Source organism: Meles meles, chromosome 9, assembly GCF_922984935.1.
Source record: "Meles meles chromosome 9, mMelMel3.1 paternal haplotype, whole genome shotgun sequence".
Lineage (NCBI taxonomy): Eukaryota > Metazoa > Chordata > Mammalia > Carnivora > Mustelidae > Meles > Meles meles.
The window spans coordinates 73,594,974-73,618,943 of record NC_060074.1 but is presented as its reverse complement, the minus strand read 5'-3'; the positions used below and the strand labels follow the sequence as shown (position 1 = coordinate 73,618,943).

At 39.8% G+C, this 23,970-nt stretch overlaps 1 long non-coding RNA gene across 1 annotated transcript in view; it reads left to right on the top strand.

Annotated features, from left to right (window-relative positions):
• The window catches only part of LOC123950902, a 48,300-nt gene extending 26,150 nt beyond the window's left edge, over nt 1–22,150 (top strand). Inside the window, exons 4-5 of the long non-coding RNA XR_006820315.1 lie at nt 21,854–21,973; nt 22,096–22,150. This is a non-coding gene — a long non-coding RNA (uncharacterized LOC123950902). The remainder of the gene's footprint in view (nt 1–21,853; nt 21,974–22,095) is intronic.
• The last annotated feature ends 1,820 nt before the right edge of the window (nt 22,151–23,970 follow it).

The window sequence follows — 23,970 nt, the reverse complement described above, 5'->3', positions numbered from 1 at the left end:
CTGTCTCTCTCTCTCTCACACGCACACACAGTCACACATCATTAATAGTTTCTGAGGTTTATTTTTAATTTATTTTTATTTCTCATATACAAAAGCCTAGGAATATACTCCTCTTTATGTATCATGAGAAAATATGTAGGTGCAATATTCAGGAAGTTAAACTAATTACCTTTACCTGCCAAGTGAAGTAAAAAGTCTACCTCTAGGATTAATATTTTATACTTCCTTATTGTCTTGAATTACATAGGTATATAAAGGGTGTTTTCCTTTAAAACACACACATACACACGCACATATATGAAATATGAAAATCAATGGATTGTTGAGAATGAAGCAAAACTGCACATTTACAGAAAGCCAAGACATGTGCTATAAAATAAAAAAGGAGATTGAGCTGGTTCAACTGAAAGACCAGCAATCATTTCAGACAACAGTCTTCCTTTTCAGCTGAAAATAGGAAAATGGAATAGCACAGGTGAGAGTCCTCCTTGACTACTCCAAAAATCTGTTGGATATTTTTTTTTAATATTTTTTTATTAATTTGACAGAGAGAAATCACAATCAGGCAGAGAGGCAGGCAGAGAGAGAGGAGAAAGCAGGCTCCCCGCGGAGCAGAGAGCCCGATGCGGGGCTCGATCCCAGGAGCCTGGGATCATGACCTGAGCCGAAGGCAGAGGCTTTAACCCACTGAGCCACCCAGGCGCCCCCAATCTGTTGGATATTTAATGTGCCCTTTACCTGGCTTAATGGAAGCCCACTGCTCCACTCTATTTAAGTGAAGGCAGGAGCCTTTCAAACAGTAGGAATAGGAGGAGAAGGAGGAGAATCAGTTCTCTTCTGATTATAAAGTAATTCATAAGGAAAAATTTAATAAAAACTTTTGTTCATTGTAGAAAAATTGGAGTGTGCCAGAAAAGATAAGGAAGAAAATAAAAATAGTTTATCATTCCACCACCCAGAAAGATAAGCTGATCGTATTTTATTGTATTCCTTTTTAGTATTTTTTTTTTTAATGTTAAACTGTCTTTGTTTGGTACAAGAAAAATACCATCATTTGATGCTTTCAACACTGCTGGACAAGAAATAAATTAAAAATGCAAAAATAGGGGTGCCTGGGTGGCTCGGTGGGTTAAAGCCTCTGCCTTCGGCTCAGGTCATGATCCCAGGCTCCTGGGATCGAGCCCCGCATCGGGCTCTCTGCTCCGCAGGGAGCCTGCTTCCTCCTCTCTCTCTGCCTGCCTCTCTGCCTACTTGTGATCTCTCTCTCTCTCTGTCAAATAAATGAATAAAATCTTTAAAAAAAATGCAAAAATAAGAGAGAAACAATAATTGCACCCAGTTAAACTGTGGGTGGGAAGCTGTACCAGCCTCCAGAACTAAGTATTTGAAGAAAGAAAGCAGTTGTGAGCCATCAGCAGAGTGGAGCAGAAAGTACACACAGAAGATTTTCTCCTGCTGCTATCTTACTGTTACCCCACTCCGTGACCTTGGGAGAAGGTTTTTCCTTCTCTAGCCTTCATTTTCTTCGTCTTTAAAGTATGAGACTGCAGCTCAGCAGTTCCACAAACATTAGTAGGTGTTTTTCCATGTGATGGAAAATAGAGATGACAGGCAGGAATTATCTACTCTAATCTACCGGGTTTTGCAACTTAGAAATGAAAATCAGGTAAAATTTCCTGATATCCCCTGATATTTAAAATGCCCCCTGAAATTTAACAGAAGAGAATCTGAAAATTCTTGGTTTAGTGAAGTGGACAAAATGCTACCCAAAGTTCTCATTCTGAAATTCTGTAATTCAATGTCACAAAGAGTCAAATGCCTCTTTAAGATACCACCCTAGGGGCGCCTGGGTGGCTCAGTGGGTTAAGCCTCTGCCTTCAGCTCAGGTCATGGTCTCAGGGTCCACATTGGGCTCAGCCCCACAATGGGCTCTCTGCTCAGCAGGGAGCCTGCTCCCCCCCCCCCCCCCCCCCCCGTCTTCCCCCTCTCTCTCTGCCTACTCATGATCTCTCTCTCTCTCTGTTGAATAAATAAATAAAATCTTAAAAAAAAAAAAAAAGATACCACCCTAAACCAATATTGACCATTTTCATGCTGACAACAATCAGTAAATTGCTGGAGAGACAGGAGGACCCCACTTTCAAAGCAAATGGAAACCAGAGCTGAATATTCTGTCCATTCTGTTGTCATTATATATTCCCTAAATACCAAAGACCAACCTTTCAAAAATTGAGCAATAAAAATCTAGCCCCACTCCAAATCATTCTCCTTCTGATCCTTCTTAACAAATTCCACCTCAATCTAGGAATTTAGCAACTTTGAACTTTCTCTTCCATTTCCAATGAAAACCTATTGGAAAGTAGTAAACAGGAGTCATTTATAGCTTAGTGTATTTCTCCCAAGGATATTTATACTAAATCTTTATATGGTAATCGTTTAAAAATTTGGGGGGCACCTGGGTGGCTCAGGGGGTTAAGCCTCTGCCTCAGGCTCAGGTCATGATCTCAAGGTCCTGGGATCAAGCCCTGCATGGAACCCTCTGCTCAGCAGGGAGCCTGCTTCCTCTTCTCCCTCTGTCTGCCTCTCTGCCTACTTGTGATCTCTCTCTCTGTCAAATAAATAAAATCTTTTTAAAAAAATGTTACCACTTAAAAAAAAAATCCTCCTTGAAAGAGGATATATCAATGAGTAGGTGGAAAAGGTATATTTAAAGCAAGACAAAAGAACCTTCTGCAGTTCCCTAAATTAATACAAGATATGGAGAGCCTTTGTCCATGAGTCTTTCAAATTCAGGAACAATGTGGATTCTGTCTAATATGGGTCATTCCCCAACTTCACTAATAAGGACACTTCTCCCTCTCTCCCCCAACTTGGAGCTACATAGAAATATAATACTAAAGAGCCATTTCAAGAGGTGGAGAAGAGATTGTTTGCTTTTTTCAGTTCTTTTAGGAGGCTGAAAGAATTTAGGGAGTTGTCCCAATTTAAATGAATTACAAATTGGATTACTAATTGATATATTTGCAAATAAATGGTTCTTTTAGATCAGTACTATCCAACAAAACTTCAGTGATGATGGAAATGCTCTGTAACTGCACTGCCCATGAGTTAGCCATTTAGCTCCTTGTGGTTACTGAGCACTTGCAATATGGCACTTGAAATTCAGCAACTGAGTTTTTTATTTTTATCTAATTTTTATTAAATTTAAATAGCCACATGTGGCTAATGGATGCCATATTAGCACAGTTCTAGATGATTCTTTGTGGAAGCTGATTGGGTGCCAAATACCCTATTGACCCTAACAAGACAACTTCATTCAAGTAGGATGAATATGTCTTTAGAATTTCAGGTCTATTGTAATTACACTTGTTGGCAAGTCAGAGGCAGTTGCTATTGACAAGCCAGAAAATCTACAGAATTGCCATGGAAACCCTGTTGAAAGAACATAGGGCAAACCAGTATATTGCTGTTAAGCTAGACTCCAGTAGGCCCCAGCCTATCCCTCAAAGTGACCCAAATAAAGCCAACTTAATGCTTTTTTTTTCCCCTTAAATTTGTGTCTGCTGGGAGTTTTTCAGGTTTCTATGTCAACCCTTGTTACAGGATATCTTGAAAGGCTCGCCTATGACTAAAGATCCTCTGAATTTATAATTTTTTTCTGACTAATAGAATGAGGAAACTATGACTATTATCTATTGTTCTTAAGCAAGACCTTTGGGACCCTTCAAAGAAAGAGATTGAATATTTATTATAAGGAAGGAGAATTATACAGTGTATAAAGGCCCTTTGTTGAAAATTTGGTTTTGATAATTACATTTTTATCTGAAGGCCCTTTGTCAAAAATCCCTCTTTGAGAATTATGCTTGCTGACTCCTCAGATAAAAAGAAAAGATAAGGGAAATGCTTGGCCATCAGTGTTTTAAATAAGAAGGTTTCAATGTTACCACTGGCCCTTGATTTCTACCTCAATTGACACGTCAAGGAGGTCCAACCATTGCCCAAACCTCTCTTGGAAGAGTTAAGTTTGCCAGAGCCTCAATTACCTGTTACTTGTATCCTAAAGTCCAGGGTGCTCCCCTGGCTACAGAGGCCACAGTTTGCAAGAGCAGATAAACATAGAGATCCCTGGCCAGCCTCCCCATGCCTGCTCTCATTCCCATTAAGAATAGAATTCAGGGTGCCTGGGTGGCTCAGTGGGTTAAAGCCTCTGCCTTTCGCTCAGGTCATGATCCCAGGGTCCTGGGATCGAGCCCCGCATCGGGCTTTCTGCTTGGCGGGGAGCCTGCTTCCTCCTCTCTCTCTCTCTGCCTGCCTCTCTCCCTACTTGTGATCTCTATCTGTCAAATTAAAAAAAAAAAAAAAAAGAAAAGAATAGAATTCATTAGAGGGGGCGCCTGGGTGGCTCAGGTCATGATCCCAGGGTACTGGGATCAAGCCCCGCATCGGGCTCTCTGCTCAGCAGGGAGCCTGTTTCCCTTCCTTTCTCTCTCTGCCTCTCTGCCTACTTGTGATCTGTCAAATTAAAAAAGAAAAAAAAAATGGATTTAAGAAAAAAAAGAATAGAATTCATTAGAAATTACAAAACCATCTTTACTGCTATACGTTAAAACAAAATTTTTTTTCCCTTGGCCCTTGAACACTGAAGTGCCTGGAATGGAGGCTTAAGTCTTGGCCACCCTGGGTAAGTACCCTAAGAGGCTGTGGCTGAAGAAACGGAGATGAACCCAGGTCCTTGGCAAGGTCACTGGGTTTCTTGTGTTGTAAGGAAAGTTGTTGGGAAACTGAGGACTTTTGTGAAGTGGGAATACTTGTTTGAGACAATAATAGCTGCTGATATGAACAAAAACAGATAAAGGAATCACTTCCTAGTCAGGAGCCAGAGAGAGGAATGCACACTTGAGCACTGTCTCAGTTTAGTTTTGAAATGTAGGTGGGGGGAAAGCTCTCTAGTTGCTTCTAATAACTGGCTTGCTTTCTTTCCCTTCCCCACCCAAATCTATGTGAGTTTTTGGGCCTTGCTCTTCATACTACGTTAGACTTACAGCCCTTGTTCTATGATCCCCTTACTTTAAGAAAGCAAAGACACAGCCTTGGTCCACTTTTTACTAGAACTCCCGGCCCAAAACTTACTTCATATGCCACAAAGTTCCTGTTTCCACAGCAGTAAGGAAGCCCTTATCTGTTCCCTATTTCCTTCTCCTTTCCACAATGAAATGATAGGAGCCGCGGAACTCTAAATTGTGCTGAGAATATATAGCTCTCAGGATCTTGGGTCAGCCCTTACACTTTGCTATAATCATGCTTCCATTCAACAAATATTGTCTAAGTGACCGCAAGGTCCAAATCTAGTACTAGGTGTTGCTTCAGCAGACAGGATCCTCAAACGTGGTTGGTTACAGCTAACATTCACTCGAAAGGGTGATTTTATCTCCACCCAAGACAGGGAGGCTGGGGGATTCATAACGATATATTTTTCCAACTCAGCGTGTAGAGTTAATCCGTATTTACTCAGCTACTCTCTCTTTCTAGTTGATTATAAGTTTTCTCTTTCCTCTTATAACTTCCTAGCATCCTTGCCTGTTGCCTCTGGTTAAGGTTGAGCACAAGATTCTGGAAAAAGAGTGAGAAAGCCTAGGGTGTGACCCCACAAGACACATCTTGCCCGTTTCTGTATATGGGGATTAGGAAAAGAATGCCTGATTCTTGAAGTTCTCTTCTGACCTGGGCAGGTTTGGGAGTGTGGGGATTCTGGCATGAAGAGAAAGAGAGTGCAGAAAAACAGTGCAGTCTTGTTGTCATAAAATCTGGTCCCCTCTTACACACATACACTCTCTGACTTGGTCAAGCCATGCTCTCTTCAGATGGTGCCCTCCTCCTCCCGACCTCACTGTCTCACTGTCTCACTGTCTCCACCCCAATCCAAGTTACCTTCATTTGTTTGCCTGGACTCTGGGAAGGCAGGCCTCAATAGCCTGCTGACTGGCCTTTTTACACCTGTATTTGTCTCCCTTTGATCCTTTCTCCATTCTGCACTCAGCATGACCTTTCAAAAAGGTGTTGCTTCCTGGTATGCAAGGGTAATGACTCAAATCATGAGTGGGGCCTCCAAGGCTGTGCACAAGAACCTTTCAGCCACCTCCTTAGCCTTCTCACTGTTTGTGGACCACCCACACTGTGCTACCACCAGCCTGGTTTCCGCCCTGTCCTTAACCCTAACTCCGGCCCGTGCACCCCTACTTTTTCTTCAGGGTTCAGCTCAAATGTCACTTCTTCAAAGACAACTTCCCTAATACGTGAGGGCCCTGGTCAGAGGCTCCCTTAGCATCTTGCCCTTCTCCTTCACAGTGTTTATTGCAGTTGCAATTCTATACTTCGCTGTTTTTTAAAGACTGACTGCTTAGTCAGAACATAAACTTCGTGAAGTCAGAGATGATGGAGGTCTCTCTCACTGCTCTAACCCCGCATCTATCATAGTGTCCAGCACATGGAGGGGCTTGTTAAGTATCTGTTGAATGAATGGCCACACTCATCCTGTACAGGTGCACACAGCCCCTTTCCTGATACACAGGCTCTGAGCAGAGGGAAATTACCCTGTTCTTACTGTGTCCTCTGTGTGGTTATTCTTTTTATTTTGATTAGGCTTGCTTATTTTTATCCTCCATGCCTTTACGTTTTATTTCCAAACAGCGAGAAAGAACCCCAAGTGGAAATGCAGCTGGTTCTTGCAGCACACCAGTGTTCTCAGGACACACCCTGTCGTGTCGCATTTCCTTTACAGACTGAAACCACCAAGAGTTTTGTGTGGCAAGTCTTGAATTCTGATTCCTAGTCAGCTAAAGCAAGGTCCGTCAAAGTCCCAAACACATGCCACATTCTCTCTGAAAGCCTGCCTGTTCTTGTCAGAACGCCTCCTCTCGCCCAGGTGTTTTGTTTTTACCCCTGTTTAGCAGATATATTGCTTGTTTGGTTTTTTTTTTTAAATCACAGTTGTTTTGATACCCATCCACCTAACCTCCTAAACTCTGTTTTGAGGGCAGGTACGCTGAACTGATATGTTGTCTGAATCACCTTTGTATCTCAACATCTAACACAATGTTAGGTATTGATTAAACTAGCTTGATTTTTTTCCCCATTGTTGTAGTGCAAGACTGGGCCTAAGTCCTTTAATCTGATCAGTTCCATTCATCAATTTCATCGTATGTTCTCCCTCACTTCCACAGAGAAGTACAGAGAATAGAGGCATCCTGTCCTCTTTGCCTTTCTTATGAAAGGTTACTAAAAGAAGTGCAAGAGAAGAAAGAGGCTTATAAAGATATAGAACAAAACAAGTAATGCCAACAAATACATAACACTGGGTATGGTGTTTGTTTAAAGCCTCATGGCTATTTCTCATAGCAGACGATGAGAAGTTTCAAATGCCTGGAGCATCCACTGAAACTAATATCTCAAAAAAGAAATAGCCCATGTGCTGATAAATTGAACTGCCTTATGGTTGATTCTTAGAAGGATAATACCGTGCATTGTATGCCTTGCAGTGGAAATCATCCTCCCTAATGTGTAACCACCTAAAAATGATACATTCACTGAAGCCAAACACATAGATCTGGGAATTTAGGTTCTAATCCCTTTTGCCCCTGTGTGGCAGAGTGACTTGGGCAAGTCTATTACCATGTATAGTTAGTTGCCTCATGTTACAGATTTCAAAATAGAAAGCCTACTAAAGGAACTTTCTTTTATTTCAATCATCCCTCATGGAATCATGTGTGGACTTGCAGAAGGATCCTGTCAGGCCTTGACTATCAGGTGAGAAACTAAACTTTGCCATTATCAAAGATCAAAGATATAATATGGTATGATATCTGGAAAAAAAATCTTTTTCAGATAAAACCTCTTCTTGTCAATCGCCAATTTCTATTGGGCCATTTCTCCCCCCACGCGCCCCCCCCCCCCCAGTTCAACTAGTGTTTATTAAAAGCCCGTTACTCAAAAGAAATGACATATTATGACAGAACTACCAATTGGGAAATGTGTGCTCAGGGGCCTGGGTGGTTCAGTTGGTTAAGTGTCTGCCTTCCTTTGGGGTCATGATCAGAGGGTCCTGGGATCAAGTCCTGCATTAGGCTCCCTACTCAGGGGGAAGTCTTCTTCCCCCTCTGTTCCTCCTTTCCTGCTTGTGCATGCACTTTCTCTCTCTCTTGCAAAAGTAAATTTTTTTTTTAAAGGAAAATGTGTGCTCTAGATCTTGCTTTGCCACAATAAGCGGTGTGATCTTGGATGCTGAGAGTGACAGTTGCTACCTATGAGCACCTATTCTGTGCTCCCTGTGCTAAGCACTTTATAGGTTTCATTTCCTTTAATTCTCACAAAACTGAGATTCAGAGAAGTTAGGTAACTCGGCCCAGGTCACATAGCAAGTAGAGTAAGTGAGTTTTTTCCACTGACTAATTCTCTAGACTTCGGTTTGTACCATCTGTAAAATTAGGGAATTTCATTATGTGATGTCCATGGATAATATTAAATAAATTTAACTTATTTGTTGACATTTATTATGGACAATTTCAAACTTTCACGAGAGTCGAGAGTCTTGTCCAATGACCTGTTCCCCCGCCACAATAGTCAGCACCTCATAGCCCTTCTCTCTTCATCTATTCTCCACCCGCTTTCTTCCCTACCCCTGTGCCCACTGGATTCTTGTGAAATAGTCTACATATACTATTTGATCTGTAAATGTTTCAGTATCACTAAAGAGCTATCACTATGTTTTAAAAACATAGCTTCAATACAGTTAGCACATCTAAGATATTAACAGTAATTTCTTAATATCATAAATATCTAGCATTTAAATTTTTCTGATTTTTTTTTTCTGCTTGGTTTGTTTAAATCAGAAACCAAAGTCCTCAATTGTGTGTGGCTGCTATGTGTTTTAAGTCTCTCTGAAGCTATGCTTTTCTCATGTCCCCCATTTTTGTTTCCCTTGTATTCGTTGAAGAAACTGGGTATTCATCCTAGAGTTTCGCACATCTGGATTTGACTGTATTTCTCAATTAACATATTTATGTGTTCCCTTTATCACCTATAAAATTCTAGTTAGGTCTAGTAGTTTGATCTGGTTTAGACTTGATTTTTTTTTCTTTACAAAAACACTCCACAAGGGTAAGGAATATTTCCATCAGGAGATAGTGGTATCTAATCATCTTTCTTTATACGTTAACAATCCTTAAAGATAATTGCCTGGCTCCATTATTTCCACTGGGGTTTGCAATTGGTAATATTCTAATTATATCTTTTCTTCTTCATTTATTAGCTAGACTATTTCTATAATACCTATTTCTACAATTTTCCTGACCTCAACTGGTTAATTGCCATGAGACACAGTTCATAAAAGAAAGGCAGATTAAATGCCTGATTCTTTCCTTTTATTTAACAGTTTTCAGAATAATGACTTGGTTCGTTATCATCCTCTAAAGGTGACTGAGGAAACTGTTTTTAAAATATCATTATGTTCTCAGGATTTAAACCCATCTAATGTGTTTGATCAGTTGCGGTTACTCTTACGAACACTCCGATTATAGGAACCTCTTTGAGTTGGCTCCAGGATCCTTTTGACACATAGTAGTCTTTGATAGCTTCTTCACTTTTTGTATGACAAGATGTCCAGACTCATACATTTCTTGCCCCAGATCTCTAATCAGACATTTCTCTAAGAATCCCTAGGGACTACAATCTGGGCAGTAATAGTATTTCCTTCTATGGTTTGTTAACTGCTTCTAGGCCTTTTCTGTGAACAGAAATATGAAAATCTATTATGAGTTCATACTGATATTTTCTATTCAAATTTAGGATTACAGAGTTTTACTTCTTTGATTTTATAATTGTATTCCATTCTTTTTGCTGAAAATCTTGTCCCCTCCTTTTAGAATACTTTAACACTTTCAGAATTTTTACAGAAAATTTAGTCATTAAAGATAATTTGAGGGGCACCTGGGTGGTTCAGTCACTTAAGCATCTGACTCTTGATTTTAGCTCAGGTCATGATCTCAGGATTGTAGGATTAAACCCCAAGTTAGACTTCACGCTCAGTGGGGAGTCTACTTTAAGATTCTCTCTCCATCTTCCTCTGCCCCTCCCCTTATTTACTCTCTCTCAAAATAAATAAATTAATTAAATCTTTTTTTAAAATAATGTGAAAATTTTTTGCAAGTTTTTTTTTTGTTGTGATGGTGGTGGTGGTTTTTGTTTTTGTTTTGTGGGGTTTTTGGTACTGAGGGTATATCCCACCAGGGGTAAAATTATACAATGTGTTTAATATCACTGTGTTTTAATACCACCGACACTCAAAATATTAAACAACGAGTCAGAACCAATTAGCCCCCCACTATGCCATGATATAAATCTTTAGTTGTGGGACTGCAGAGAGGTAGAAGAGGGGTAATATCTCAGGGCCACAGAAGCTCATCAACCCGTATAGAATTGATCCAATGCTTTAAAAACTGGAAATGCCGGGGCGCCTGGGTGGCTCAGTGGGTCAAGCCTCTGCCTTCGGCTCAGGTCATGATCTCAGGGTCCTAGGATCGAGTCCCACATCGGGCTCTCTGCTCAGCAGGGAGCCTGCTTCCTCCTCTCTCTCTCTCTGCCTGCCTCTCTGCCTACTTGTAATTTCTCTCTGTCAAATAAATAAATAAAATCCTTAAAAAAAATTTAAAAAAAAACTGGAAATGCCATACTCTGCATCCTGGTTTGTTATAAGCTTTGGTATGTTGTATCTGAGTTCCCTTCTAGCTCCAACAGGAACCTATATATCACTCAATTGAGATGTCCTTTTCCTGCTTCCTTACCCTATTAAGCTTTATTTGTACATATGCCTGAAAATTTTACAATTATACAGATGATTCTTTTATGTGATTCTGGACGTTCTGACCAATAAAATAAGCAACAAAACAGAAATACAAGCTGTAAGTATTAGGAAATATAATTACAGTATTTGGAACCACTGTGATTAGATACCTTAAAACAAGTAACAAATCTTATATAGAATAAGCAATCAAGTAGTAATTATAATTGAAGTTAAATATAATTAGTCATACAATTTTCAGCTGTTTTAATTCTACTAAAATTACTTAAGAATTACCGTCATAGATGTCAGTGAGACTGCCTTCCCCAAAAGCTCTTTCCTAAGATATCCCCCTGCCCCACAACCATCCACATGGCTATAAGCAGAACTTCTCTTGCTTATATGACCCCATTCCCCTGGTCAGACTTGTTGGGTCTGTGGGTAGGAACCTGGCCTCAGCCAGTATAATCAAAAGTTTCCTATGGATTTTTCAAGCTGGGGTCAAGAAAGAGAGTCATTTATATGGTTTTAAAAGACACTGACCCAAAGAGCTGCTGTTGTCCAAGTTTTCTGCTTTGTGGGGAAATCCTGCAGTGAGAGCAGATGAAGCTGACGTGCAGAGAAGAGCCAAGCCAACTGTGAAAAGGAATTTTGATGGCAGTGGATTTCCTGCAGTTGTTCCTGAGGCCAACTGCAGCCCTGCGCATCTCTTAGGTTGGTTTTATAATGCTTCCTTGGCATTTATAAGCCAATTATTTCTCATTTTTGCCAAGGCTAATTCAAATTAGATTTCTGTCACTTGCTATCAAAAGAACTCTCACTTCTTTGACAAAAGGAAATACATTGAATAAATCTTCCATAAATAATAGATTTATATTTGAGTAATGTCAGCTTTATTATACCACATACAAATCCTCTCAGTTCCCTCACATATTATCAATAAAAAAATTCAGAATGTTAATGGATTATGTGATTATTTTTAAACTTAGATTTTCTTAGTGGGATTGGTGGAAAGGCAGAACATAAGTCTGGAAAAGGGACTGAGATTAGAACATACAAAGACTTAAATATCATGCTAAAGAGTTTGAACTTTATCTTATAGGTAGTGGGGATCTAACTGGAAAGTTTTCAAGCAAGTAAGTGATCTGTTTGGATCTTTAGGATATCCTGGTGGCAGTATGGAACTTCATTTAAAATGGGAAAATAGGGGCATCTGGTTGGCTCAGTTGTTAAGCGTCTGCCTTCAAGCGAGGTCATGATCTCAGGGTCCTGGGATCGAACCCCACATCGGGCTCCCTGCTCAGTGGGAAACTGGCTTCTCCCTCTCCCACTCTCCTTGCTTGTCTTCCCTCTCTCGCTGTGTCTCTCTCTGTGAAATAAATAAATAAAATCTTTAAAATAAAATAAAATAAATTATGATGGGAAAACAGGAGTGCCTGGATGGCTCAGTCAGTTAAGCATCTGCCTTAAGCTCAGGTCATGATGCCAGGGTCCTGGGATCAAGTCCTGCATTGGGCTCTCTGCTCAGCGGAGAGTCTGCTTCTGCCTGCTTCTCCCTCTGCCTGCCACTTCCCATGCTTGTGCTCATACTCTCTCTCTCTCTCTGTCAAATAAATAAATAAAATCTTTTTTAAAAATGGGAAAATAGTTTCAAAGGTCCTTATTCTGGAAATCCTAATAATGTAAAGGCTATTCCAGGTATATGAGGCGAAGTTGATAAGGGACTCACCTGGTTGGAAAAGGGAAGAGTTCAAGAGAAATTTCAGAGGTAGACTTGGCAGTACTTAACGATCGCTTGGATACAGGTAATGAAAGTGAGGAAGTATGGGAGGACTGTGAATAGATGGAGATACCATCAACACAGGAGAAGGTGGAGAACAGATTTGAAAAGACACTAATCTAGCTGAGCATCACCACTGACCTTTATGATCCATTTTAGCAAGTAAGATTGTTCTGTCCCCATGTAGCACTCACAGAATATCTCATTTCAAAGACAGCTGTAATATGATTATATCTTGACAGGCTGTTTGTACTTTATTGGAATTTCTCTAGGTAAGAGGCCACGGAAATCATTAAGTTCTGGAAATTTAGGACTCCTACTTGGTCTCTGATAAGGAAGGCATTAACTATAGTTTTGTCATGCTGGTGTGTGTCTGTATAATATAATACATTTTATGTAATATATCTAAAATAGTATATTCTATTGACTTTATTTAGTGAATATAATTAAAAGAATAATTATAGCCAACCTAAAATTTTGTATATCACACATCATAAAGAATACCATCAACTCATTGCCTACTCTGTGCTCATGGTTACAGATAGGGAAATGAAAACTTTATAGTGAAATAAATTGGAAAGGATATAATAGAGTGATATGAGACTCAGATTTTCAGTGTAAATATTTCTATGTTCAAAGCAATTAACCAGAAGGCACATTTTTGCTATAACTTCTCTGGGGAACTAAATAGCTCTTGTCTACTGATTTCTAAAGCAAAAATATCAAATGCCAACAAGGTATTCATTCTGTATTAAAAACAGAATTAGATACTGTCCCAGCTTGCTCACTGCCATTCCAATATTTTCTGTAAAGTGTGAAAATTCCAATTTGTGAATGGCAATTTTGTCAAAAGTAAAAGCTCAGCAGCTCATAGACGTAAGTAACTGACATCTTTAGAATTCTGACAACTCTGATGAACTACCGGGAACTTTGGCTGAATTCCACTTGGTTTGGTTTGATTTCCTTATATCAACACTGATCAACAGAAGTTAAAGCAAACTGCATGTGTAATTTTAAATTTTCTAGTAGACACGTTAACAAAAAAAAAAAAATTAGAAGAACCCTGTGAAATTCATTTTAATATTTTATTTAACCAATTTTTCCCAAAATGTCCTTTTAACATACAATCAATATTTTTTAACTACTAATGAAATGTGTTACATTATTTTTGGATACTAGGTCTTCAAAATCTGGTGTGTGTTTTACACTTACAGGATATCTCAATTCAGACTAGCCAAATTTCAAGTGATCAGTAGCCTTATGTAGCTAGTGGCTATCATATTGGACAATACAGCCTTTATATAAGAGAAAAGTTACAACTGGACACAATGTCTTTCAAAGAATTAATCTGCCTTACCTTTAAATAACATAATGACTACAACATGCTTAGCACAGGCTTAGACACTTAGAGCTGGAAGGCCATTCCAAGCCTGAGAGGAAAATGTTATATAACAGAGATTATATAACATTCAAGTATTTAACCTTTTTTATTCTTTTTTTTTAAAGACTTATTATTTATTTGACACAGAGAGAGAGATGATCACAAGTAGGCAGAGAGGTAGGCAGAGAGAAAAGGGGAAGCAGGCTCCCCGCTGAGCAGGACTCGATTCCAGGACTCTGAGGTCATGACCTGAGCGGAGGCAGAGGCTTAACCCTCTGAGCCACCCAAGCGCCCCTAGCCTTTTTTATTCTGGTCTTTACCCCTGCCATTCTGTTTTCTCTGTTTTGAAGAACAGAAATGATGGTACTTTTCTGTCTCAATAAGTTATGAGTTAAATAACGGGGAACAGTGAAGTTGCTATTAAGTGGGACTTATTCCCAATTACAGAAGTAATATGCTATTCAGAGAGGGCACTAACCGGAGAGGCAGACCTGAGTTTCATCCTGTCTATGCCACTAGCGTACATCCTGAGATAGTTCAAGTCAACTCTGGACATTTTCTCATCTCTAAAGGAAGACGGCAGGGTGCCTGAGTGGCTCAGTCTATTAAGCGTCTGCCTTAAGCTCCGGTCATGATCCCAGGGTCCTGGAATTGAGCCCTGCATCGGGCTCTCTGCTTAGGGGGGAGCCTGCTACTCCCTCTCCAGCTCCCCCTACATGGCATGTTCTCCCTCCCCCGCTCTCTCTCTCTCTCTCTCTCTGTTAAATAAATAAATAAATAAAATTATTTTTAAAAAATAAAAATAAAGGGGCACCTGAGTGGCTCAGTGGGTTAAGCCTCTGCCTTCGGCTCAGTTCATGATCTCAGGGTCCTAAGATTGAGCTCCGCATCAGGCTCTCTGCTCAGCAGGGAGCCTGCTTCCTCCTCTCTCTTTGCCTGCCTCTCTGCCTACTTGTGATCTCTGTCTATCAAATAAATAAATAAAATCTTTATTAAAAAATTAAAAATAAAAACATATAAGGAGGATGGACTAGATTAGCAGCTTTCAAACCATGCTCTGAGGAACCTAAGGGTTTATAAGGGAAGATTGAAGAGGAATTAGGTGAGATCTTTGCCATACACACTCACACACACCCTACCATATTCAACTACTGCCGGATCAAGCTTGTTTTAATTATTAATCTCCAGTATAAGCTCCAAAGCTAATTAAAATTTTAAATATTATAACCAGGGAATTTGATCATCTCTGCTTCTCTTTTCAACAGTATAGGAAATCATATTCACATCCCCTGTCCGTTCCTAAAGTTCCTATCACGTGCCTTTTTCTCAAACATCCTTGTCACCAGTCTTACCCCTCTCGAGTTGCTGCTCAGGTTACAAAATCAAATTGTTAGACACTGCTGATACCAGGCAAATTGAACAATGAGATATATTATTAGTTCAAGTTCTTCCAATTGTGAGGATTATCCTTTTCCTTCGTCCTTCTGGGCTCTGTGGTCATGTGAATACCCCTGTGAAGTCATATGTGTAAGGGACAGCAGTCTGACATGATTAAGCAACAAAAGAATATAGGCAACTTGCTCATAAAATTTACTTGCCTTCAAAAACCTGTCCAAGCCTGGTTCTACATATACCTTTCCAACTTGGGCTAGGAGTCTCAGATAACATCTGGATCACGTTGAGCAATTGAGATTGCAATCACTTGGTGTCCCAGGGTTAGTTGTTACAGTGGGACCCGGTAGCAAGACTCTAAAAATCCAAAACAGTTCACGAAAATAGTGCCTCTTCATATTGGTAAAGTGTTCAGGTACAATGCTTTATCCCTCACTTTAGAATCACAGCCACACATATTCTGTAAAGGCGTTTGTGAAGAATGGCTTCTGGAACTTATTGAAAGACATGGTTGAGGTGAGTGGTTGGGTCAGAAATGATAAATCCACCCCATCATTCCTGTCTCTTAAAATTTTTAAATGTGTTCTTTTACATTTTATTGAAGAGATTTGCATCTTAACTTCATTTTACATGAGTCACTGTTATGTCCAGATTTCAGTCAAACTTTAGCAGAACAAACAGAATTATCTTCTCAAGCTAGAACAGTTAATCCAGAATCTCTTATAAACCCTGTTTGTAAATCAGCTCAGGATTCAGTTGGGTCCTCCTCTCCTTCATCCAGCATTCTTAAAATATATTCTAACCCACTCCACAGATTAATTAGCAAAACTCTTCAATTCCTTTGGTGCTAGAGCTATCTCTTCCTGAATTTCACTTTGTAATTGGAACATTTTGTTTGAAACATACCAGAATTTAATTCTAAAGACCTGGAGATATTCGGAGTAAGAGTGGTCATTAGAGGGTGCCTGGGTGGCTCAGTGGGTTAAAGCCTCTGTCTTTGGCTCAGGTCATGATCCCAGGGTCCTCGGATTGAGTCCTGCATTGGGCTCTCTGCTCAACAGGGAGCCTGTTCCTGCTCTCTCTGCCTGCTTGTGATCTCTGTCTGTCGAATAAAGAAATAAAATCTTAAAAAAAAAAAAAAAGAGTGGGCATTAGAAAACTGGCTTCCTCGGGGCGCCTGGGTAGCTCAGTGGGTTAAGCCTCTGCCTTCGGCTCAGATCATGATCTCAGGTCCTGGGATTGAGCCCCGCATCAGGCTCTCTGCTCAGCAGGGGGCCTGCTTCCCCCTCGCTCTCTACCTGCCTCTCTGCCTACTTGTGGTCTCTCTCTCTGTGTCTAATAAATAAATAAAATCTTAAAAAAAAAAAAGAAAAGAAAACTGGCTTCCTCTTATAAGGAAACTCCCTCAAACTAGGTGCTTCAATATCATCAGACAAAGGAGGAACAGCCTCATAAGCAAACGGAGATAATGCCTCAGCTTGCAAGGGAGATTCAGTGGAGTTTAGGTGTGAGAGTTATCTAAGTTCCCCAAATTCTCTTCTACATGGCATTTTTTTAAAGATTTTATTTATTTGACAGACAGAGATCACAAGTAGGCAGAGAGGCAGGCAGAGCGAGAGGAGGAAGCAGGGTCCCCGCTGAGCAGAGAGGCCGATTGGGGCTCCATCCCAGGACCCTGGGATCATGACCTGAGCTGAAGGTGGAGACTTTAACCCACCGAGCCACCCAAGCGCCCCTCTACATGGTATTTTAATTTTAAGACTATAACTCTTTTTGGATCAGCACCTTAGCATATATTCATGTAAGACTCCCAGATAAGGAGGTGAATTCAACTGATTTGTAAACAATCAGAAAAAACAAATATTGAGTTATAGCTATCTCAGTCCTAGGGTGATAAGAATTTCTTTTACCAAATTCTGGTTTGGGTTTCATTTCATGTTTTAAAATGAGAATCTAGAGATTTCGTTTGTTAATCTCTTCTATAGAAACAGCTAACCTCAGCACACAACTTTTGAATTCCTCATATCCTTCATACTGTTCTATGGTAACAACGGTTAGGTCCTCCATGCTCTTGTCTTCAATGCCCACCTTAGTCCTAATGTTCACAGGCACTAATTTCTTTAACCATAACAAGCCGTGGTCTTCCAGCATCCCATCTCTGAATATTAATTGGGTTTTTATTATCTTCGAACATAATGAGTCTAGATAACTAGTCTCATTTTGTTAAGAGTCTGTTGTTTATAACCAATTCCCCATCACCAGTTTCTATACAAGTCAGGATTCATAGTTGCAAGCATTAGTAATCAACTCTAGGTAGCTTAAACAGAGTGGAGTTTGTTGGAAGGAAAACAAGGGCTCACAAAATCTACGGGAAATTTAAAAACAAGGCTCAGAAAATGGATAGGAGCCAAAAGAGGGTGGCAACAGAAAACTCAGCCAAGAACCTCTGTAGAAACAGTCTGGTTAGAATGCTGCCAGAACTTGGCCAAGAGCCGTTATGGGAAGCGGCTAAACAGAATGTTTTCAGTGACACTGTCGCCACCAGACGTTCTCTTCTCCTGGATTATTGAGGTCACTACCATCTCTGTAAATAACTTGCTAGTCCATGCACCTTTGTATCACTCCTTCTAGACTGAGTGTCAGAATCCCACTGAACAAACCTCAGCTCTGTGCTGATGCCCTTCCTGTCTTGAAGAGCGACAATCTGCCCTTTTTCAGTTTCTATACTGGGAAAAGTGCTGGGATACAAAGTAGCCAACACACATGGGCACACACCCACACAGCCAGGCCACCATACCCTTGGGTTTATTTCTGGATTTGCTCTTCTGTTTTATTGGTCTGTTTATTTTGTTATCACTATGACAGTTTTAATTGCAGCCATTTAAAAATTTTTTTTTAATTTTATTTATTTATTTGACAGAGACGGAGAGAGACAGAACACAAGTAGAGGGAGTGGGAGAGGGAGAAGCAGGCTTCCTGCTGAGCAGGAAGTGGGGCTCCATCCCAGGACCCTGCGATCATGACCTGAGCCGAGCGCGGATACTTAAAGACTGAGCCACCAGGCGCCCCCATTTAAAAATTTAATATTTATTAAATTTTAATATTTAATATTAATTTAATATTTAATATTAAAAAATTAAATATTTTTTAACATCTGATGGTTCAACCTTTCCCCCTCAAAAGGTTAAACACTTTTCTTGGCTCTTCTCAGCTTAATATTTATCAATGAATTTCACAGCTCTTTTATCATGTTTCCAAGAATATCCCATTGGAATTTAATTGGACTTGTATTATACTTATAAATACATTTGAGAAATAATTAAAAATTTTTACAATCTTGAATCTTCTTATCGAAGAACATGGTATATCTCTATTTTCTTAAGCCACCTTTTATACTCTTGATATAGCTCTCTTGACTTAGATTTGGCACACTTCTTAAGTTTATGTCTTTTTTTAGTAGGATAGCTAGAGTTTGTTCCATTTTATTTTCTTCTAAGAGTTTCAAGGCCCTTCTTTTGGCCCAGGCAAAATCTTAACATCTCATTATTTTACTATGCAAATCACTCTATGATTCTAATTTCCCTACTGAGCTGAATGAGTCATTAAGCTAAATTCTTCCCAGGTTTATACAGTTTCTATTACTGAATTAAATCATATACTTTATATTTTATAGTATGAATTTGAGTTTGAAAGTTAAAAGTAAGGAATGTTTCTCAGGGGAGTAAATTCAGGGAAAAAAGTTTACCAGAATTGGATAAATTGGAAGATGGCGGCTACTGCACTGGTACTACAGTACCCCCTAGTGGGCACAAAGAAACATGGTCTTGTTTATACCACGAAAGAATCTAAAGGAGCCTTAGTGATCAATTAGATCAACGCTAGCTTCCTGACAAGCAAGCTGAGGAACAATAAAGGGGAAATGAGGGGCCAAGTTTACATGGCTGAACCAACGCTAAATCACCCACCACTGGTCCCTCACTTGCTTGTTTTCTTCCTTCATTTTAAACATGTGCTATGCACCTATTATATAGCAGGACACCAAGAATACAAGTATAAAAAATACTGAGTCTTTGCCTTCAAATTTAGTTTTCTTACAAGCCTGCTAATTTTATCCACTTACAGGGACTGAATTTGTTAGAGAATGAATACAACTCAGCAGGGGAAGGTTCTTAGTAACCACACAAACTGACTCACAATGTGATTAATGATTATTGAGATTTGATTGGGAAATAAATTTGCAAGTGTGGATACTGCCCTTGGCCAAGTTCAGACCATTTCATAAAGAGAGAAGACTTTATAGATTCATAACCGTGAATTCTTTTTTTATTCTAATTTTTATTTTATTTTTAAGTTTTTATTTATGTATTTGAGAGAGAGTGAGAGAGAGCATGAGAAGGGAGAAGGTCAGAGGGAAAAGCAGACTCCCTGTGGAGCTGGGAGCCCAATGCAGGACTCAATCCTGGGACATCCTGGGACTCCGGGATCATAACCTGAGCCAAAGGCAGTCGCTTAGCCAACTAAGCCATCCAGACATCCCCTGTGAACTCTTTTGTAAAAAATGACAATAGGATATTGAAGGTATTCTTGTGTGCCCACCACCCAATCCCAAACATCATCATTTGTGTGTACTTTGTTGAGCAAATCTTTATTTAGGACCTACATACTAAGCACTGTATTTAATATGGTAAGGAGAACAGACATGGTACGATGGTTTCTGCTCTCATAAAGCCTACAGTGTCATATATGTATATGTATGTGTATAATTCTCTACCTCCCAGGAAAACCATTTTCTCACTTCAGTTTGGCAAGTCATATTTTTAGGTTACAGAAAAAAGGGAGTATGTAAACGTTTTCTAAAATTACTCTGCCCCACCATCTTAGGTACCATAAGGATTTGGGGCAAACAGGACTAGAATTGAAACTCACCCCCACAATTTACAAGCAATCAGACAAACTGATTCTCTTTTCTGAGCCCCAGTTGCTTCTACAAAATGAAAGTAATATGTGTCCCTTGTGAGAGATGATAATTTATCATTATCCTTATTAATACCTAAACAGAGACATTACTTTTTAAGTCAAAAGCATGAATTATATATTTCCTTTCCTAAAGTACAGGAAAATTATTGAAAGAGAAGCATTAATATTGTTCACTTAGTTTCACCAAGAATGTCATTTTTCAGAATTAATACAGAAATATTCTCATCGCCACTGACATTTTAATTTAAAAAAATAATAATAAAGCGAAATCCTCAAACAGCAGATACTACTACAACAGTATTTCTTGAAGGCCATTTTCTTCCATGGGGGAAACAAAGCCCTAATATTTCAGTTATGATTAATAAATCTGGTATAATTATTTATAATTTTAGTAAATTGTATCTGACCTTAGCACGCCACTTATGGAATGGTTTGACAAAGGCAGGAATAATATTTAATCAGTTTTCCCTCTTCTCTCCACCAAATTGTACTTGCATAGGGTGAGAGCACCCTCAATGTGGCTAAAAAGACCCTATCTTATTATGGGCTAGTTGACGTACAAGCTGTGAGAGATAATCTAGCCTACGTTATACGTAAACTTACTTTGTTTTCCCTGGAAGTAGCAATTATCAAATCCTACTCCCATAACACTTCATTAGGGAAAAAATAGTTAAATTCCCCAATCTCTACTCAAACCAAAGCAGGCCAACTGCCTTTCCCTGTTGTAGTATTTCCTAAAGTTTGCTCCACACAAAACCAGTCCTATGAAAAGTCCAGGGTTTCAAGGTCAAGTAAGTTTGGGAAATTTTGCCCGGCATTCTCCTCTCTTGAAAGTTCAATGTACATTGGTAAATTACAACTTATCAGAAGTCCTGCTTGTAATAAAGAAAAGTTTAAAATTGTTTACCTAGCATTCCCCCCAATTTATTTGACCAATATTTCACCTATAAACAGAACTAGTAGTTTCTGTGGAACATACTGACTTCAGGAAACTGCCCTACTGCATTCAAAGGCCCTCTTTACCTTGTTAATTCACACCACACACACACACACACACACACACACACACACACACACACACACACACACACGCTCTCACTCACTCACACACATCCTGGCATTTCTTCTCCAAATCCTGCAGGACTGAGAATATGAGCACTTTCAGTAATATTTTAACTATGGACACCAGTCTGGAGGTACTAGAAAGTTAATACAACTGAATTTTACTTATGTAAGAAGTCAGTTTGAATCCAGGAAACGGCTTCCCCGCAATGCCTGGAATGTTGTCATAAAAAACAATAAACAGATATCCAAGTCTTGCCTTGTATGTGGGAGGGACGGAGAGAGAGAGGGAAAAAACATAAAATTATCACCCCAAATCTCACTGATGTTTCTTACAGTTTTCTACAAATTAGTATACAGAGTCCATTTTCCCGTACTCCATCTTGGGACTTCCAGTTTACCTTTGTGTGTTTCTAACTCTCCTCTCTAGATGGCAGCACAGATGAAAAAATGCCAGGGAAGCTCAGCGCCAACTGACTTCAACAGCAGCAACTGGCTATCCACTGCCTACCCTCGACTCACCCTTCTTTTTTTTTAAGCAGAACCTAAGGTATGATGATTACACTTAATTTTTTCGACTAGATTGAATCAGTCATGTGGGGATGTAAAGAATTAGTGACAAACATATCAGTGAATGAGGAAACTGACCACTTAGCATCTCTCCCACTCTAGCTGTGTTTTCTATATCTTAACCATAACGTCATCGGTGTTCCCATGCCATGCAGAAGAAAGTCATATAAGCATGGTCGTTTGCATCATGACACCGGGCATCTGATACGGCCAAACTCCAAGCCACCTGGTTTGCTGTGAGTATTGGAGTCATTTCAGATATAAACAGTGCTATTTACTGACCCTTTTGTCAACCGATGCTTTGAACCTACTGTAAAATGATCCCCATGTCACCAGACGCTGCACTGAAGTTTAAGTAAGCAAGAAGGTAACACTCCATTAAAAGCATGCAACTTACGGTGGAATTTACTATGCAAGAGAAAAGGAGTAGAACAGACTTAGAGAGAAGAACTTTATACTTTACTTCAAAGCCCCACTAAGGTTTTTTAAAACATTATTCCTCATGGTGTTAAAAAAAAAATTCAACTGAGTAAATTTAGAAATCAAGTTTGCTTTATTCAACAGTTCATGAATCAGGCAGCATCCCATCTAGCAGCTAGAAAGGAGCTCTGAGGAGCTGTACAAAATGGAAGGCTTTTGTAGAGGCAGGGATAAGGAAAAGGCAGATAATCTCATCTTTCTTTAGGGGATGGAAAGGACCTCTCAGGCAGGTTACCTCACTACTGCTGACCAGGAAATTTCAGCCTGACTGATTCAAGGTTACATTCCTGGGAGAGGCTGAAACTGCAATTAAGTTAGGTATTAAGTATTTGTTCCCTGGTGTAGGCTTAGCATAAATGACTCCATTTTGGGCCCGTTGTTTCTTTTTTTAAACAGTGGGGTCTACCAGCAAGATGTTTGTAGCAAAATCTGCTGACAAGGAGAACATAAGGAAGGTACCCCTTCAACATATGGCATTTGAAGGGCTCGGGGGTATCCTAAAGAACACTAAATTGTTCATGTGTAATGAACTGAACAGAAGCTAAAATGTGACCTGGACCTTTTAAACAAACAACAAAAACAAAAGCCTCACCATGGAGACTGAACATAACTATAATACATAAATAGACCAACCTGAGGCTAAGTGGATTGCCATTCACACTTAAGAAAAAAATCAATTTGCAGTGTATCAGAGTCCTTTTAAATTCTCTCTCTCTCTCTCTCTGTCTCTCCTTCTGTCTCTCTCTCTTTTTCTTCAATGAAAGCAAACATTCCAGGACGTTACTCTAAACACTGTATCTTTCCTTGAAGGAGTACCTTTTGATATTCCTTGGGTTGTAATCGGTTAATGCTATGATGAGTCAGGAAATCTGCCTTTCCCAAAACAACTCCTGGTGCTCTAAGGTTACTGAATACTTTACCCCTGGACTCTTAAGTTGAGAGACAAAACTGAGTCCTAAAACGACTAGACTAAGAGGCATTGAGATAATGCAGAATATGAGAGATTGAAGTTGGGATATTGACTATCACCCAGCCCCTGGCCTGCACGCATCTCAAGAGCCACACCACCATACACCACCCACAGCCCTCTGCTCTGGCACTTTCCTTGGAGCCTAGACCCAGATTATTCTGAGACCCATGTCTCACAGGTGTCACATACCCAGGACAAAGCTGAATCCCGAGAGCCCTGCCCCATTAATTCTGTTGCATCCGTGCAGCTGTCAAACCCGCCATCCCTGAGACCCTTGACACCATTGATGTGTGCCCAAGAGGGAAGCCCTTTCAAGGGGTTATATCCTCCCTGAACTCTCATCCCCATACTTGATTTAGCTTCTGTCCCCCTTTTCCTCCTAAACTTTTCCTCTGTGACTGCCGGAATCCCATTTCTTCATCAGCAAAGACCCTGATACTCCCAGCCTCTTCACTGGACATTCTTTAGCTTTTGGGCCCTAACGTGGCTTCCCCTGTAGCCCTCATGAGTGGAGGCTGCTGAGTCAG